Source organism: Tamandua tetradactyla, chromosome 3, assembly GCF_023851605.1.
Source record: "Tamandua tetradactyla isolate mTamTet1 chromosome 3, mTamTet1.pri, whole genome shotgun sequence".
NCBI classification, from domain to species: Eukaryota; Metazoa; Chordata; class Mammalia; order Pilosa; family Myrmecophagidae; genus Tamandua; species Tamandua tetradactyla.
This window is the reverse complement of record NC_135329.1, coordinates 102737684-102756412: the sequence shown is the minus strand read 5'-3', so window position 1 is coordinate 102756412 and position 18729 is coordinate 102737684. Positions and strand designations below refer to the sequence as shown.

Here is an 18729-nt window from a genome sequence, read left to right as displayed (position 1 = left end):
CTTCGCCGAGCAACATGCATATTTGCAAATATTACACAGAATTTTTGCCTACTATTTTAAGGGAGTCCTTCACTGGACCACACATTGAGAACTTTAGAATATATGTAAAAAGAGTCACAACCCATGACAAGCCATCTAGAAGACAATGTTAGCCTGGTATCTATAGCACAATAAAAGAAGTTCTCTTTTACTCTGTTATAGATACCAGGCTAACATTGTCTTCAAGTATATTCAAATCCATATATTTTTGAATCATCAGATGCTGAAGCAGGCTTGAAACAGGTGGGTTAACAACTTGACAGGGGTGGACTGGCATTTTAAACTTTCCTCTCCACCTCTTCAGTTTAGCCAGCGTGAGCTGGTGAAGGTGATTCTGTTCACCATCGTTTTCAAGAGAAAGGCTCTGACCTGTGAGGGACTAAGCTCTCAAAAATTGGAATCAATGGAATTATTTACGCCTGTGTGACCGTACTTTACTCCAAGATGCTGATTTTGCAGCAGAAGGATATTCTTCTCCCCACCCCCTCCTTTCTTTTTGACAGTCAGTTAATAAAGACTCAACAATAAGCAGCTGCCAGTGATGTCATTTGGGACTTTGTCCACAGAGCTTGTATTTACAAGCTCGGAGCAACGGCGGAGCCGCAGCCAAAGGAGCCAAGTCTCTGCAAACTTGCTCCGAACTCGCTGCAGGACTTCGCTGCCGCTTTGGACGATCAGGAAAACTGAGCCTTTTCTCTTAGCGTGGCCTTTTAATGCTTCAAAAATAAACAGAGGATAAACTCGGGAGGAAATTTTTAGCTGGAAAGTGTTGCTGCAGTTCCTGTATCTGTCTCCAGGCCTGTGCTATGTGTTGACTGAAGAGCATTATAACTACAAGTAAGACTGTTGGGATTTTTTTTTTAAGCCTTATAACAGTTTTTTTTTCTTATTTATACAGCTTGCTTTCCTTTTAAAGTGAGATGATGTTTTCGTATTTCTACAGGCCCTCTCGGCTGCCACAACAAGTATGCATTTGTTCCAAGTAATTATAGTGCACTAAAATTGACTGGGGTTAGGTACCGAGGACAGGCTGGTTCTTAGAAAAGGTACCAGAATGCAGATGATAATGAGATACTAAATTCTTGATCCTCAGGTGCCTCTGCAGAGAGGTTGGATTTTTTATTTTAAATTAAAACAAACAAAAAACTGATTAGGTTGACCTAGGAAGTTTAATAGCAAACTATAAGGACTGATTTTTAATGAGCTGGTATGCTGGAAGGGAAAACCCACTTTTCCTCTCTAATTCTTTCTGTGGGTTATGGATTTGTAATATGTGCACTATAGTAATTCTTACCTGCTAGTGTTCTGTCCCCAAACACACACCCATGTACACATGCAAATACACCCTAGTTCATTCATTCTCAGGGAATTTGTAAGGATAGCAAAAAATTTTGAAATGGCAACCACTTCAGTACAGATATTTTTTTCCCCCTGTGGAGTATCAGAGGAAATGCTAAGTGTTCTGACTTGTCTTCTAAGTGAGGAACCTGAGTGAATGTACTACAAAAAAGTCAAACTTTGACATCCATCTAGGTTGGCATACAAGATCCATATCCTGTCTTTTGCTTTCTCAGGACTCTTTAAAAACTCTGCAGATATTCTCGGTAAATGGGACCAAAGTGTTCCGAGTGCTGCCAGCCTGGACATGAGCTACCACTTAATGCGGCCACTCTGGAGCCTCCTGGGAAGTTGTTCTCTCTATTGCCCCCCTGGACAATCTGTTTCAGAGCTGTGTGAACTTGTCTTTCTGTTCGTTCTCGAAGTTGCTGGGTTTGCTGCTGGGCTCTTGCATTTCAGTCCCTCGCAGCCAGTAGCAAACCACGGCTGTTTCCCCGCCATCTACATCTGACAGCTGGGCAGCACGCACTGGCGAGAAGTACCTGTTAGCTGTTACCTCCTGCACGCCAACCCCCTGACTCACTCCAGGAGTCCAGGCTTGCTCCTGAGTTCAGCTGCTCTGTAACCAGCCGAGGAAAGCGGTTACAGCCCTCACTGCCTTCCCTTCCAGGCTCAGAACTGTAAGAAGCCTGTGCCGGAAAGGTCCTAATATATTTTACTATTTTCCACGTTCTGAGTTTGAAGATGGGCAACTGCCGGCCTCTGCCAGCTCCATTTTTTTTTTTCCATCAGCATACACTCCTCTTGGTGCTCGGATTGAATTTTCATTTGGAATAAGGGATTTGCTGCTAAACCAGATTTCAAACTGTTAGTCAAAGCTCATCCTTTTAACTGAGGCACAAGGAGTGGAAGGGATTTGTCCAAAGTCAACAGCAAAACGGGGGCAGAGCTACAACTAAGTCTCCGCATATTCCACTTTTTCAGTTCTTAAAGATTAAAAAAGAAAATAGGATCTGCCTGTGATTAATATTCCTCCTTGTAGGGACAAGGCTGGGCAAAGGTACATAGATGAAGGTGGTCTGGCAGAGAGAGCATTTCTGTTTCGTGCCTGGCTCTGATTGTTTCTTAATGTCTCTATTCCTCATTGCTTTCTCTAGAGGACCAAAGGGAACTCTGAAGTTTTACAATTAAGGGCTCAAAGGCAAGTGAGGTGTTCCTGCCTTAGCAAGAGTACAGAAGACTCTTTGCATTGGGTACAGGTTGGGATACCCAACTCTGATATTCTGTGTTTCTATTAGACTTTTAGGACTCAAACTTCTTTTTATTGACCACAGCTTGCTTTTCTTCTTCCTCTGGGAGGGTCCTTTCTTGCCAGTGGAAACATTTCTTCACACTCTCCTTGATTCTTTCCTGCCCCCACCTCCTTCTTACTTCAACCAGTACTTCGGATTCCGATTTTCCACTTGATATGAAGTCTTACCCGGTATTCCCTTTCTTTCTTGATTCTCCATTCCCTCTGACTGACTTGCCTATGGGATGGCTTCATGGATTTCCTAGGTGGAAGTGATGATTTCCTTAGTTGGTACCCCATGATATTTTGTGCCAACTTTTGCCATGAGACCTGGAGTTCTCTGCCATATTTTAATATCTTTTCCCATCCAAAGCACACTTCATGTCACAATGCTTCTTATAACTGTAGGACCTGGCACAGAATAGTTGTTCAATGCAAATGCTCAATACATAAATGAGTGAATTGCTAATCTTAAATATCTATTTTTCTTCATCAAACACCCTTGCACCTACATTTGGCTGGCAAAATTATCTCTTAACTGTACTGTGGCTTTAAATTATGCTTCTTCATTATGACTGGTTGAAGCTTCTCAATGCTAGACTCCTAAGTGTGAAGACTTGTCTATTCCTGATGTAATGTCTGCCAGCCTACCCAGGAACATCTCCCTCCACCCCCCTGCTTGCATTTAGGATCTGTACTTATGATCTGTCCCAGAGTTCCCAGGCCTGACAGCTCATCAGAATCATCTGTCAAGAGGTGGTATGACACAGTGATCGAGGACGTGGACTCTGGAACCAGACTGCCTGGCTCAAGTCCTGCTTTTATGATTCCATGGCAGTTTTCACATCTATAAGTTGTGGATAATAAAAGAGTAGTTACTTCATGGAGGGGGTGACATATGAAATAAATTAATACAACAGCTAAAGTAAAAGCACCGAGCACAGTGCCAGATCTATGTGAAGTGTTAATCAGTATTAGCTATTCGTCATGATTAGTATTTACCTTGAAGGTACCCAAGTCTCATCCCAGATTTAATGACTCAGAATCTCCAAGGTGGAGTACAGACCTGGGCACAGTTAGGATGGAAATTACTGGCTTGGCTACTAGGAGCTGCTTATTGTTGCCTGAACAAGCTGGGCTTGCGTGTGCTTTAGCACCTCAGTGTCTTTTCTCTTAACACAACCCCTGTCCTTACCCAATTTCTTCTCCAGTCTTCTGCTTGTACTTGTTCCTCTAAAAACAGCTTTTCCTGTCCCAGTTGCCATAGGTAGGTCCCCTAGAGCACCATGGAGCTGTGCATTGTGGCCATATTAATTGTATCTTATTGCCATTGGTTCATTGTATGTTGTGTCCTCCTCAGCTCTGTGCTTCATGAGGGTAGACCAGCTGGCTGATTCCCAGGACTTAATTCTGAGCATGATGTTGCCATTAGGGCATTATTTCTTATGTAGATGAATGAATACTGCTCACCATATTCCTCCATTGCTGGTTGACTCTCTGTCTTACTCCTAACTCTTTCCCCTAGTGGCAACTGGGAGTCTTTCTTCACTCTTGAGTCTTCAGTGTTATCTTGGCTCCTCTCTCACCCACATTATCTCTTCCTCCTCATTTCTCCTAGAGGAAGAAATGAGTTCACCCCACGACATTGTGCCTTGACCTCTACTGGAATGCTTAAACCACATAACCCTATTAAAAAATTATTTGTTCACATTCCACTTTTGCCACCTGCTTCTAGTGAAACTGGGCCTCGGAGCCTTGAATTGTTGGTTTTATAATTTTGTTCATAGTTCAGAGGCTGGCACAGAGTGAGTTCCCAATGAGTGATGGAAATACTCTCTGAATACCTGATTGATGGACATCACAGAAGCAGATTTAAGCTGTTTTCTCCCTATAATGACTATTAAGTGATTACTATTTACCAGGCACACTTCTAAACACATTGTATGTGTTATCTCATAGCAATAGTTATATTTTTTTTCCAAAGGATACTGAGATCAGAAAAGTTAAGTAATGTGCTTAGGATCACGTGGGTATTAAGAGGAAGAGGCAGGATATGAACCCTGTGCTTACAACCTTAACCTTTCAGTGTCCTGCTGCCTGGATACGCAGGGTTATTTTTCTCATGAGCTTTGTCCCCGATGGCGAAAAATGGAACCTTTCACTCTGCTCTTCGGTAGGCTCATGACCTGTGCCTATGGAATGGGATTATCCTGAGTTGTGGTATATTGTCACATACCCCATGTCAACTACATAGTCATAGAATAAACTTAAGTCCCTTAGATTTTGTTAGGATGAGGTCATCGGTTTCCATTTCCATGCCCCTGACCTCATATAAGCTTGCAAATGCGGACCTGAGTATGTTCATGGAGCTTTGGTTTTTCAAATCTGTCCCTGGACTGATTGTACTGGTAGCAAATCAGATGAACACTTCTAAGTGCCAACTAGTTGAACTGGTGATTCACATTTTTAGTATTTTTTTTTTTCCTTTTATATTCCCTTGCAGAAAACCCAATTTCTGGTTAAGCTTCAAGATTGTTTGCATTCTCAGTAAGGGCGTTGGTTGGCTGAGTTCAGCTTGGTCAAAAAAGTAATCCAGGTGTTTAGGTAGAAAACAATTGCATATAATCATTGGCCATTTGATTAGTCCCTAGAAAAGTTTGACAAGGAAATGGAAGTATTTTGTAATTGTGGCTTTAAGCAATCAGAATGGTTTAAGCTAAACACTGTGGCATGTAATTGAACCAGTTAATCACAAGTTACCTTATAGTCTTATTTTTCTCCCGTCTTCCAGTTTTATAAGCTTTAATGCCTTTGGAATTTTGGATTCCCAATTATGCTTTCTTTCTAGGTGAAATAGTAATCTCTAGGATACATAGAACATTACCCACAATGTTTAAAATGCCCCAATACATACTTGTCTAATGAAGTGTATCATTCAGTTTTGGAAGCCTCAATTACACAAGGTACTTCCCAGAAGTTACATAAATTAATTTTCCTATTTTCAGGGCATGAAACCAGATCTCTCATCTTAGAACAAACTTTCTGGATTGCTGATTCCTTTGAGTAGAATTTGGATGTGCTATAGGAACCCAATGGACTGAGTTCTAAAGGAAAGTCCCAGCCCCATTTTGAAGCATAAGCCTGGATAATATGATGGCAGATAAATATTAAGCTGTTGAAAAAAGAGCTGTTAGTTCTGCAACATGGGAGCAAGTGTTACTGAGGAGATGCATATCTGACAAACTGCCCCATGAGGGGTACTCACTTGGAAAACTCAATGTAGAAACATACGTCTGATCCAGGCTGGCCCAAAAGGATATGTCCAAAATGGTCTCAATTTTTAAACATTTTTAACAATCAAAAATAATATGTGCTCATAATGTTGAAAACCAAATAATGCTAAAATCATCATATGTGTGAGCATTAGTACTAAATTTCCAAATTATATATATATATAATTGTATAAAATTTATATTCCCCAAGCAGTCCTCTAAATCACCCCACCTCCACTTTCCTCTCTCCAGTCCTGCTCCTTGCAGCAACTATTCTCTACTTTTTTAGCCGTTTTTTTTTTTCTGGAATATTTCTAATAATATATTTTTATTGTGTATTTATTACATATGTCTGTATGTATTTAGGTCCTGTCATAGTAGATTAGAATATATCTTTATTACACCTCCCACCTCTTCCGTGTCCTCCAATATAATTATATCACGTATAATCATGGTTAAATCTCTATTAGTGTTAATTTTCATCGTGATTGCAAAAATCCTTTGCTATTGAGTCAAAAAATGCATTACAGCCACATTTCCTTTCTGCTAAAAATATTTTTCCTAAAGTTATTAATTGCATCATTTCTTTTATTAATATAATTTTTGGAATCTATAGCTGAAATTTTCTAAATTGCTCTAATAGCCCTTTAACAAATGTGTCATATAATCTACTATTAGAATATTCTTCTTACATGAATAGTTAAACTGCGTTGCATACAAAAAAGATGGGGAGCCATAGAGCCAGTACAGACAGAAAGCAGGAGCTAAACAGCTGTAGCCCTTGCCCACGGGGCCTTCGCCATATACTGTTTTTTGCCAGTTATCAAATGGGATATGTTAATTATTAGTTATGTTACATCAGTATCCATTTAAAATACCTGCCTTTAATATCTTTTTTATTCTAATTGTAGTCAGTTACTCCTATATAGATAAATAGAAGGGATATGCTTTATTGTAGTTGGTAAATAATGTTAATAATAATTTGGTTAGGTGGTTCCACGAATATTCAATTCATATGAACATAAGAAACATACTCTCTGAGTATCTCTGACATCTGCAATAGCTTCATCAGAGGAAAGCAAATGATACTTCATGTAACGTTAATTTATGAAGCACTAAATAAATGGCCTGCTCAAAATGACATTTATTTCATCCCTTTCTCATTTTCTTCTCACTCATTCTTTTTAGCCCATACCCATGTGTGTATAATCAGAAACATGAACTACTTGGTTATTGATGGTAGTTAAAATATTTTAATTAAAAAAATAATTTGAACTGCATTTCTGGAGATTGCCAGTAGAGGGCCTAGTTAAACTGACTTAAAATTTCACTTACAGGCCACTTACCAACGGTTACAGCCACCCTGTTAAAGAAGCCATTGTCTTTAGGAGTCCTGTTTAATAGCAGTGAAACTACCAAAGTAATTTCTAAAAGTGCATTACATTTCTTTCTATATGAGAAATTAGACATCTTAATTTTTCATTTTCATTCAGTTTTCTTAGGGGAAAATCAGATAATTCAGATAGATCATGATAGCCTATTAATTAAACCTGGGTTTTGGCTGCTTACTCATAAAATCTATAAATGGCACTTCTTTTGGGGTTTGAGCATTGGTTTCTGAGCTTTTTGGGAACCTACTGTTGATTGTTGGGTATGGAGGGCAGAAATACTAGCTTTCCCACTGTAGGAAAAGTTTCTGCTGCCTACATTGAGTGAATCCTGCTGTCAACAAAAAATGGGCTTTACATTTACCGCAGCTGAACCAGAATCTCCTCATTCTATGGAATGCCCTGGATTCAGACTCAATGAAAGAGAATCCTTGACTATGAGAGCTGAAAGGAACTGTCTTCCCCATCGTGCTTGTTTTACACTGAAGGAAGTGTGACATCCAGGGGAGTGTGGCTGACTTTTCTAAAGTCAATCAGTGGGCAATTCTCTGCCTATTCAGAATCTCTCCTGACTTAAGAAGGCTGTCTTCTCCCCTCTCCATCCTTATGGGGATAACTCCTTCTCACCTCAAATGGCATTCCCCAGAAAGGCTTTCTGTACGTGTTATATACTCTCGTAGCAGCATCTATTTGCTTTCTGTAGCACTTATTATGATTGTAATTAGATATATGGTCAATTATTTATTTGATTAATGTTCTCCAACTATCTAGGCATCTAAGTTCCATGAAGTCAGAGCTTGGGCCTATCTTATTTATTAAATACAATTTATTTATGAAATATAATATTGCTGTGTCCTTAGCACCTAGAAGAGGCACATAGTAGGTGCTCAACAAATACCTGTTGAGTGGATGAATATAAGCATGTTTTCTGACTTTTAGTGGTTTCTCCTTTGCATTTTACACGTACAAAAACATTCCCTTTTTATAACTCAGCCGATGATACTCAAACCTCATGCCAATAAAAAAGCCTTGTGACTCAGGTCACAAGGGCATAGCATTGTTTACAACCCATCTTTGAGTGAGTGAGTGAGTGGCTGTTTATTTTTGATTGTGTAAGGTCGGTATCCTTTGTCAATGGTGGCTTTTTTGTCAAATGGGGGCTCAATGAATAAAAGAATGGATAGGGTTCTCTTTCTCTCACTGACCAGGACAAGAGGAATGAGGAGAGAAAGACATCCAGAGCTGGCTAACCTGCCATTTTATGTTTCCCAGGTTGGGCTGGAGAATTTTTGTAGTCTAGAAAACTGCAAAATAATCTTTTGCTCAGAGGCTGCATCACATACTAAAAAGATGGGGATCCTTACAGTCTGTACAGATACAGAGTAGGAGAAAATAGCTGTCGCCCTTGTCCGTGGGCCTTTATAATGAGTACATGTCTGTTGGGAGATATATACACACACATATATATGTATACATACTCATTTAATCCTCACAAGAGCCTTCTGAGATAGACACTATTATTAATCCCATTTTGTAGATGAGAAAGCTAAGGTACTGAGAGGTTAATTTCTTCCAGATTACATAGTTGGACTTGGAGCCTGGATATTTAGATTATATTACATCCCTGTAGGATTATTATGAGGGATAAATGAGATAAAATATATAGATTACACACAAAAAATAGGCTCACAATAAATGTTGACTGTTATTATTATTGGGTCCTGGTCATAGACGACATTATGGGTCCTTATAATTTGGAGTCTGCCGTAGGGGAATAAAAGGGCTGGAGGCTGGCACCATGTCATTCCCAGACCTAGGGACTTGGTTTTTAAACCCAATGTCAAATGTTGAGAGTCCTGTTTTTTCAACCTTTTGACACAAGCCAGTATTTGCAGCACAAATCAACTACGAAGGAAACAGCCCACCCCAATCCCCTCCTAGACCGTGAATGTGTTTATAATGTTCTCGCCATGTGAACATATTTGTCATTACTCAATACCTTACATCTGTTTACCTGATGCCCCTGGCTTTATCATCTCTGCATCTCGCCTGGCAAAACTGCCATCCCTTGTTCTCAGTATGTGTAGGACCGTGTTGAAGCACAGTGGAACTAGGTGATAGAGCAGGATGGATATCTAAGCATGCTTGGCACCTTCTGATGAGGTCCTAATTTGATACCCTTTCTCTGCATCCCTGGACCATCTTCCCTAGCCCCTCCTACCCCCTTCATTATCCCATCTCTTCTTCTCTCTTTACCCCACTTTATTTCCCTTCCCTTTTACTTCTCTGTCTTCTTTTTCTCAGTCATTCTCTCTAGCCCATTCGTATCTCATCCCTCTCCCCCTTTATTGCCCATCCCTTTACTCCTATTCTCCTTTTATATTTTTACTTGTCTCTTCTCCCCAGGATGGAGAATAGATGAGGAGTTGATGATGGTCAGTGTTGCTTAGGGACCAAGGCCAGAAGAGAAGGAAACCCTATCAGTCCTTTCCACGTTTCCATACACTTTAAACACCACGGTGCTTCATTGTAATGCTGACCCTGTTATGAACACACCCACAAATTACCGGCCGATATTCGAGGTAGCATCAGAGAAGCAAGCAGCATGGAAGCAGGGAGTAAAATCTTGGCAAAGAATTGAGTGATCAAAGAGCCCCATCTGCAGAGTGAAGGGGCGGGTCAGATGGTCCCAAGGCCATTTCCTGCCTTGTGTTCCTGTTATGTGATCACAGTCTCTCTCCCAACACACACAAGTATCACCATATTCATTGCAGAACACTGAGAAGAAAATCTTCCTCTCCAACCTCCCCCAGGACAGGGGATGCCTGCCTGGCCTGCGTGCCTGCGCATCCTGGGGACATTGCCATGTATGTGATCCCCAGAGGTCCTCTGCTTTCCCGATGTGCTGAAGCAATTGGTCACTGCACTAAGCTGTGTGTCCTGACAGCAGATGTTCAAGGATCCCCCTTGGAAGGGTGTTTCTCCAGAGCATCTAATTATAACCTCCACAGAAGATTAACAGATGTTATAATTGTCTTTACCCTTTGATTAAATAGTTTCTGCATGAGTAGCGTTCTCAGCTTTTTTGTCTCTGCTTTGTGTAATCTTTATAAAGAACTAACATGTGTCTTCAATTTTCTAGAGATGGGTTTGGTAATCTTTGTAGATTTGTAGACTCATAATTTCATTCTCCCTCACTCTTTTCTTCATATGTTGTGTGTGTGCACAAACACATACAAACTTGAGGGGCATGTGTAGTCTGAACCATTGGCTATAAAAGCAGCCAGGTGACAGGAAATATGACTGTGGTCTAGAAGCTGGTCTCTCTCTTTGCTGCTTGTCCGTGGAGATGACTGCTGCTCATGAGTGGTCTCTAGGAACATCCGTGCTAGGTAGGAGAAGAGAATTGATTAGAACTTTGTGCAGCAACCAGGTGTGTCAGGTATCAAGCCTGCAAAAGAGCTTGGGAGCAGAAAGGAAATCGGCATTCATTATGTGAATATATGCAGATTTCTCTGGCAGTGTTTGCTCTGGAAAGATGTTATCAGCCTTTTCAATATCAAAAGCATTTTCATTCCATTATTTAGAACCCAGAATTTTTTCTTCTTGTAACAGGTGTGATTGGCCTTCTTTTTCTCATTTTTCTCCCCTTCTATCGTGCCCATCAGGAAGGGCGGATGCCGCTGAAGTTATGTGAATGAAAGGGCTTCTTGCGTATTGTCTCATTGTCCAAATGAGTGTCTTCCTTCCTTGGGAAGGGAAAATTATAAGGAAAGGTTTCAGGCATTAGGCCAATTTAAATATCTGAAGACAAGAGGTATAGATGTATGAAATACATAATCGGATCTTTTATTGGGTCTGCTTAATAATAGCATGTGGCTCTCCATACCCAAACACCTGAAAAGGGTTCGTAAATCAGGGCAAAGGTCAGTCCTTAGATCAACAAGAGAGTAAGCTAAGTTATGGGTTCCATAGATACATTAGTATTAAATTTGGGGGGGGAAGGAAGAAATTTGGGGGGTTGCTTTACTCAGTAGGCCCCATGTAAATTCAGTCTCCTCTTTCATCTGCACTTGGTAAGGAAGAGGAGAGATGTGCATTTTCTGAGTGTCCTATATGTATGTACTGAATATATGTGATTCTAGAGAATCAAGAGACATACCCATCTCGAAGCCTTCACAATTTATTAGGGGAAAAGCACTGATCACACTTGGGACATTTAAGGAACACTACAAATCAATCAATATTATTCAGCTCCAAAGGAATGGTCAGAGTGAAATTAAAAGGTTTTATAATAGGGGACAGGGATCTTGAACATTCTTAAAACCATTACATGAGAAATGGCTAAATAAATTATATATGTACCTATCATTTGGAGAAAGAAGGAGATTTTAAAACTGTTATGAAAGTGAACAAAAGGATTCCAAGGCCTTGTCCATCCACAGGCTTTGCAAATCTGAAATAATAAGCTCTATGAAAAGTAGGAGAGGATCAGGCTGTCACGTTGGACCACATGGTCATCAAGTAGAAAAGCAGTCGTAAGTAAACAAGGAGCAACTGACAGACAAGGTTGACTCCATGAGTGAGAGCAGAGCCCCATTCATGGGAAGAGAAACAGTTACATGGATCTCAGCAGGATGTGGTAGAACAGAGCTGGGTCATTAAAAGAGATGATATTTGGGTAGGTGGTCGAGGGAGAGTGGTTTTTGTGCAAAGTAGTTCATTTCCGGGTACATGTGCTACACAAGTTGACACAGTCCACTCTACTCATGCTTAGAACCAATTATGAGAACCCTAAAGCAAAGCCAAGGCATTGGGTGAGTGCTGCAGAGACCAAGTGATGCTTGTAGGATGTCCTGGAGAAGCTGTACCAAAGGGATACCACCAGAAACACTCACTAGGGGCCATAAGAAGACAGCAACAGTGCTACAAGCCTCCGTGGAGGGGTCACAGTGCTGGATCTTCTGTACCCATCTCCTCCTTTGTGTCAGTTTTCTCACACTCTACCCTGGAGCAGTTCATGGTGACTTTTCAAGGTCACTTTCTGTTATGAACCTGGCCACCAGCCCATGGTACCTGATGTCAACCTAGCACCCACTTGAACTCCTTCCATCACAGCCTCTCTCCCCTGGTGTCAGGTGGCAGACATTGGATGGCCTGATGTGACACTGTACTTAGCAGTTACCTGGATCAAATTCAGTTTCACTCCATCCAATTTTTCCACTTTGCTGTTGAGGCTGTGTTATTCCTTGACAAAGACTTACATGATAAGTTTCCTGTGTAAGTCAGTATTAGGAAATATTTTGCTTCACCTGGGGAATTAAAGTGCCTCCCAATTTTAGAGCTCTTGAAAAAAAATCTGATCATGTATCCTTTCTATACAAGCTGCCATGAAGCTTAGAGCCAAATTTACGTGTTTAATGACAACCGCTGTATTGGCTCAGGAATCATGTATATTTACAGTTTTTCCATTCTCCCATCTTTATTTTGTACTTTGTGGTAGGCAACATTCTATGATGGCTCCTAAGATCCCTGTGCCCCGGAGTTCATGCACCTGGTACCTGAGTCCCTCTCCTTGAGGGTGAGTATAGTGCATGTCTCTTGCATGATTCAGTTACTTTATATGACAAAGGTGAAGGGATTTTTTCAGATGTAATTAAAGTCTCTAATCAGTTAAATTTGAGTTCATAAAAGAGAGATTATTGTGGGTTGGCCTGACATAACCAGGTGAGCCCCTTAAAAGAGGTTCCAGAGTTCAGCAAGTAAAGCCCCAGACATTCTCCTGCTGTCCTTGAAGAGGAAATAAGGCTCCCTAAATTCCACAGCTGCAAGAAATAGATTTGATCAACAACCATATGAGCTCTGCAAAAGACCGAGATCCTCAGATGAGTCCTTAGTCCCAGCTGACTTCTTGATTGCAGCCTTGACAGACCCTATGCAGAGGAGGCTAAGCTGGCCAAGACTCTGAACCAATGGAAATGGGGAGATAATAAATTTACTTTATTTTAAGCCACTAAATTTGTGATTATTTGTTATGCAGCAACTGGTAACTGATACAGACTTTTATTTACATTTCTACTCTTCTCTGTTTCTTCTTCTATCACTTCTTTATTGTATATGTTATTATTAGCCTCTCTAGGTTCTTTGTGATTTGATTAAAATGACATGGATGAAGGGATTAAGTTAGTGATTAACATTTGAGAACCCCTCATTGCCACTTGGGGTGACAAGTGATAGTGTTTTCATACCCTCTTTTAGCCTCCTGCCTGCCTCTGTGATTGACTCATCGTGTCCTTCCCCTTAGAATGACCTCCATCCTCCTCTCCACCCACCTAAACTGTGTCAACACATAAACCCCCAGCTCAAGTTCCACATCCTCCATAATTCCTGTAATCTGTTACTTGCAGTCCTTTCCATCTCTAAATCCCTACAGCAAGGCCCTGACAACATCATAATAACTTCAGGGAGGTTTGTGAAAACACAGATTTCCATTATCTGCTTCCTCTCTGCCTGCTCCAGAAACTCTGACTTATTACTGGATTTTTGAAAACCTCAGCTGATCCTGTTGGGCAGTGAGGTTTGGGAATAGTTGCCCTGCCATACTTACACAAGTCAGCTCTGTGTATAACATCCATGCAATTTACCATCTGGCTTTAGGTTCTGAAAACTTTAAGCAACATATATATCTCACCTCTCTCCTGGACAGCCCATTGTACATTTCTTTACCTAATCTTAACCCTGGTTTTATGATTTTCCTACTCGTATCTTCCCTTTGGCTTTACTTCCTCAATTAATTATTTTATCATTTTGTTTCCACATATGTTTTTGTAAGTAAATCACAAACCCTTGGCAGGGGGTGAGATGAGAAATAAATAAATAAAGAGAATGCCAATGTACTATTCCCTAATACTTGACTGTATATGAATCTTGTCTCCCTGGCAACAGTAAACCTTTCTAATACCTCAAACAATTTAGCACGTAGTAATTACGAATATTTCAAAAATTCAAGATTGATAGTTGGACTGATAAGAAAAAGTGCTTGCTTTGTATGCATTGTGCATAGTGTTCCTTTTTTTTTTTTTTCCTTTGCCTCCTTGTCTTCTCCCCCACCAATTTCTCCCGTTTTTTGAAGCACTGAATGAAGAATTGCTCTTTTGCCTAGACCCATGTATTCAGGCCTAGTGCAATTCGTACTTAAGGTTTCAGAATGAGTGGGAGGGCCCTCTGCATCCCTTAGGAAGTTTTGTCTGCTAAAGTGGCTTCACACGGAGGTGTATTTTTCCAGCCTCCTCCTGCAGCTCATCTAAGCAAAGCTTGGGAGGAGGGAATCCCTCAGTGACTGGGCTCTGCCCGTTCCCCTTTCAAAACCCTATTAACGGTGCTGCTTTCAGTACCGTGTCTATGCCTTTATGCCGTAGTAAACATCCCACCATATTGCTTGAAACTTTACAGTGCCTGCTGCGCCGGGTAAACGGAGCATAATTGAGTGGGGCAGCAGGTTTATCATAGAGAGGGGAAGAATACTCTAGGGAAGTTCTGGAAAAGCAGTCTTTGTGAAAAATCTGATATATTGTACTCTAATAAATACTCCTTGTAAGCCTTTTCTAACTGTTTTGAAAATATATAATCTCTTGGGCATTGATGAGCTTCCTACTTGTCCTTTCCACATACCTCTTTTTACTCAGATACTCCTGAGTGAAGGGACTGCTCTGCTTTCTCTTGACTGTATTTGACTGTTGTTTCTAATGATATGAACTCAGCCAACTGGGCGTGGTGAGATGCATTGTGCGGCTGAGTGTGTGTGTGTGTGTGTGTGTGTGTGTGTGTGCATGCATTTGTGTTTCAGTTTCTTTTTCTGCCATTTCAGCTAGGCAAAAAGAGACTCTTATTTTATTCATCAAGTTAAGCGAATAGAATTTAGAAATCACTATATAAAACCAAAATAATTCCGGGGCATTGTAAGTAGTACAATGTATATAATGTCCCATGTGATTTGTTACCTAATCTTCTTTTCCACTGAAATCAAAACTATATTCTACTTAATGGAGAGGTCTTAGTGACATTTTCTCTGGTTTCATTGGGATTATGGTTAAGCCTATATAAATCTTTTGGGCGATAAGTGTTTGGACCTTTGGGTTCTGCTGCTCCTCCATCCCCCACCCCCACCCCCACCCCCACCCCCACCCCCACCCAATGCAAGATATTTCAATTTTATTTCTAAAGAGAGGCAGATGTATAGTTTGTGATTGCTAATGGAAGTATTATTAATGCAATATAGATGCTTTGAGTTAGTGTCTCGTTCACAGAAGGTTCTAGTTGGTGTAGCCACAGAGGCAATGTGAACTTGGAGCCTGCCCTTATGAGACAGTCAAGAACACAGGCAAATATGTAACTTTACCTCCCTGATCCTGATCAATTGCTACAAAAATGCATACGCTAGAGACCATGTCTGCCTTTCGATTTTTGTCATCTCCTTTACTCTCTGCCCTGGTCCTCGGGTCCTCAAATCTGGCTGAAGGCAGGCAGAGGGAAGCCGGACACTGGAGAGTTTGGTCAGCATCTTTGATAAAGCAGCTCTGTGAGGAGAGCCCTGCCGGGGGACCCCCTTATTGAATTTGACAATCCAACTCTGCAATTCCTGCCTGTCCTGCCACACTGACTTCAAACGGGAAGAAGCAGAAGATATTTGCCAAGAATAGCTTTAGGAAACAATGTGATATTCTAAAACAGAAGTAAATGGATGAAGGGAGTACTGTTTAGCCTCAAATTCTGCACCTAGCTGCCTTCAATATTTGGTACTATACTTTTATTTTTCCTTTTGGGGATGTCCTTCCTGAAGCAGACCAGAATCCTGCAACAGTCCTTGTTGCCTAGGATTCTGAAGGCATCTGCTTTTCTTGGTATCCTTAATCAGACTGTTAAAACTATTGAGAAAGATCCTTGAGATGAGGAAATGATTGGCAAGGTCCTAGTAAGTGGGAACGCAGAGATTCTGACTGTAGTTCCTTGACAATGCATTATTCTGTAGGCATGGACACTGGAAGTGAGAGGTGAAGGTTATCCTGGGAAGGCTGATGGTTGCATCTAGGGATCTGAGGATGTAAGCAATCCTTGTGACAGAGCAGGAAGAAGTCGGGGGGTTAGGGGAATAAAAATGTGGGTGTACTCAAAGTAGAGAGGACCTTTAGCTACTGATCCTACAAAACAGTTCACACATTTGTGCAAAAAAGGCATGCCCAAGCATGTTCATTATGCCATCATTTGTAAGAGTGATAAGTTATTTGCAATGTAAATGTCCATCCACAGGGGAAGGGTCAAACAGAATGTTCCATTCATGCCATGGAACCCAGGCCCCTTTGAGAGAATAAAAAGAATGAAGAATTGCTATTTGTACCCTGACATGGGAAGATCTCTGGGAAGATGGAAAATGGGGAAAAAATCAAGTTATTGAAAAATATGTAGGATAGGGTACCATTATATTTTTAAACCTTATGTATTAAAATATGTACATATATATGTAAATTGTCACAAAATATCCTAGAAAGATAAATTGTTAAATAGTGGCTGTTTCTAGATGGAAGGATAATTGGGAGTGCATAAAGAAGAAACTTTTGCTCTTTTCCATGTAGGTTTCTATGTAATTTTAACTTTTACCCTGAGAATATATTCACATATTCCTTTTTTTTTTTAATTAAAAAAATTTTTTTAAACATAACAACATACAAACACGAACATTCTTACCATATGATCATTCCATTCTTGGTATGTAATCAATAACCCACAATATCATCACATAGTTGTATATTCATCACCATGATCATTTCTTAGAATATTTGCATCAATTCAGAGAAAGAAATAAAAAGAAAAAAACTCATACATACCATACCCCTTACCCCTTCCTCTTATTGACAGCTAGTATTTCCATCTACCCAATTTATTTTAGGTTTTGTTTCCCCTATTTTTTTTTCTATATCCCTTACCCCTCCCTTTCAATGATCACTAGCATTTCAATCTACTTAATTTATTTTAACATTTGTTCCCCCTATTATTTATTGCCTATTATTTTTGTAAAGGAATTTTATATATGAGTGTATATATTTAAATAAGTTTTAATAATAGGGCATTCTAAAGGAAATTTCATGTGATTATGAGAAAGCTTTAGTTTTTTTTTCTCGAAAAAGAAATCTGAGGTAATCAAAGGTAATATAAAAGAGAAACAAAATCTGGACTCTTTTCTGGGTGAGTTCCAGTTCCCAGACATAGTAATGTTTAATTTAAGATACAAATCAAAGCTGTTAAGATACAAAACACCAGCTGTTTCTAAGTAGGTGTGAAGCAGCATACGTTATTTGAAAAGAAATCCGTTGCTCTGGAATTTAATTTCCTTTCAAACAAGTTGAGCCCTTCCTAGATATTCAGTTAAGCAGATAAGTGAGCTGAGGCCCCTGTCCCTTTCCTCAGTGGTAAACAACCTAAAGGGAAAGACAGACATGTAAACACCCATCATTTATTTACAAGTTCTCACTATAATACAAGGCCAAATGAAGTGCCTGGGAAGAGAGAAATCTGTGAGAAAGAAGGGGAGGAAGGAACAAATACCGATTATTTTTAGAGAAATAAGAAACATGTTTTCATGAGAAAGCATGAAAATTAAGCCTGATGGCCTCACGAGTCTACAAAGCTATCAGAGCATGAACGATGTAAAGTTCACATCTGAAAATTAGAAAAAAATAGTATTATATTCACCTTGTAAAACCTTCCGTGATCTACAAAAAGGGCAATTTCATATGGTTCATTTTAATAGCTACCATTTCTTGGACACTTCCTGTGTGCTTGGGTTTCTGCTGAGTACCTCATAGGAATTAATGCATGCAACTTTATGGTAACCCTATGAAGTAAATAGTGTTAGGATCTGTTTCAGCTTGCTGAAGCTGCCAGAATGCAATATACTAGAAATGGGTTGGTTTTTTCAGTGGAGATTTATTCGTTTACAAATTTAGAGTTCTAAGGCCATGAAAATTAAGGCATCAAGAGGTCAATACCTGCTCTGAGAAATGGCTGCTGCATCCAGGGTTCCCCTGTCACAATGGAAAGCACATGGTGATGTCTGCTGGGGGGTCTTTCTCTCTTGGTGCTCATTTCAGTGGCTCTCTCAGCTCCTGTGGATCGTTGCTTGTTTCGCCTGAGTCATTTCTCTCTAAGTGCTCTGGGCTTTTAATGTTTTTTATCCTCTTCACAAAGGATTCCAGTAAAGGTTTAAGACTCACCTTGAATGAGCTGGTCACGTCTCAATTGAAATAGCCTAACCCAAAATTCCCACCCACAATAGGTCTGTGCCTACAAGAATGGATTAAAATAACATGGTCTTTTCTGGGGTACATAATAGATTCAAATCAGCAGA

The 18729-nt window shown here is 40.2% G+C and overlaps 1 protein-coding gene across 6 annotated transcripts in view; it reads left to right on the top strand.

Moving 5' to 3' along the window:
• NCKAP5 (NCK associated protein 5) overlaps positions 1-18729 on the top strand; it is a 1072936-nt gene that overhangs the window by 85442 nt on the left and 968765 nt on the right. For 3 of the 6 annotated variants that reach the window (XR_013172672.1, XM_077153602.1, XM_077153593.1), the window contains exon 1: positions 598-876. The exons of 2 other annotated variants lie outside the window; for them this stretch is intronic. The gene's annotated coding sequence lies outside the window, so the exon portion shown is untranslated. Of the gene's footprint in view, positions 1-596; positions 877-18729 lie in introns of those variants that run through there. One more of the 6 variants, XM_077153601.1, reaches the window with a different exon arrangement.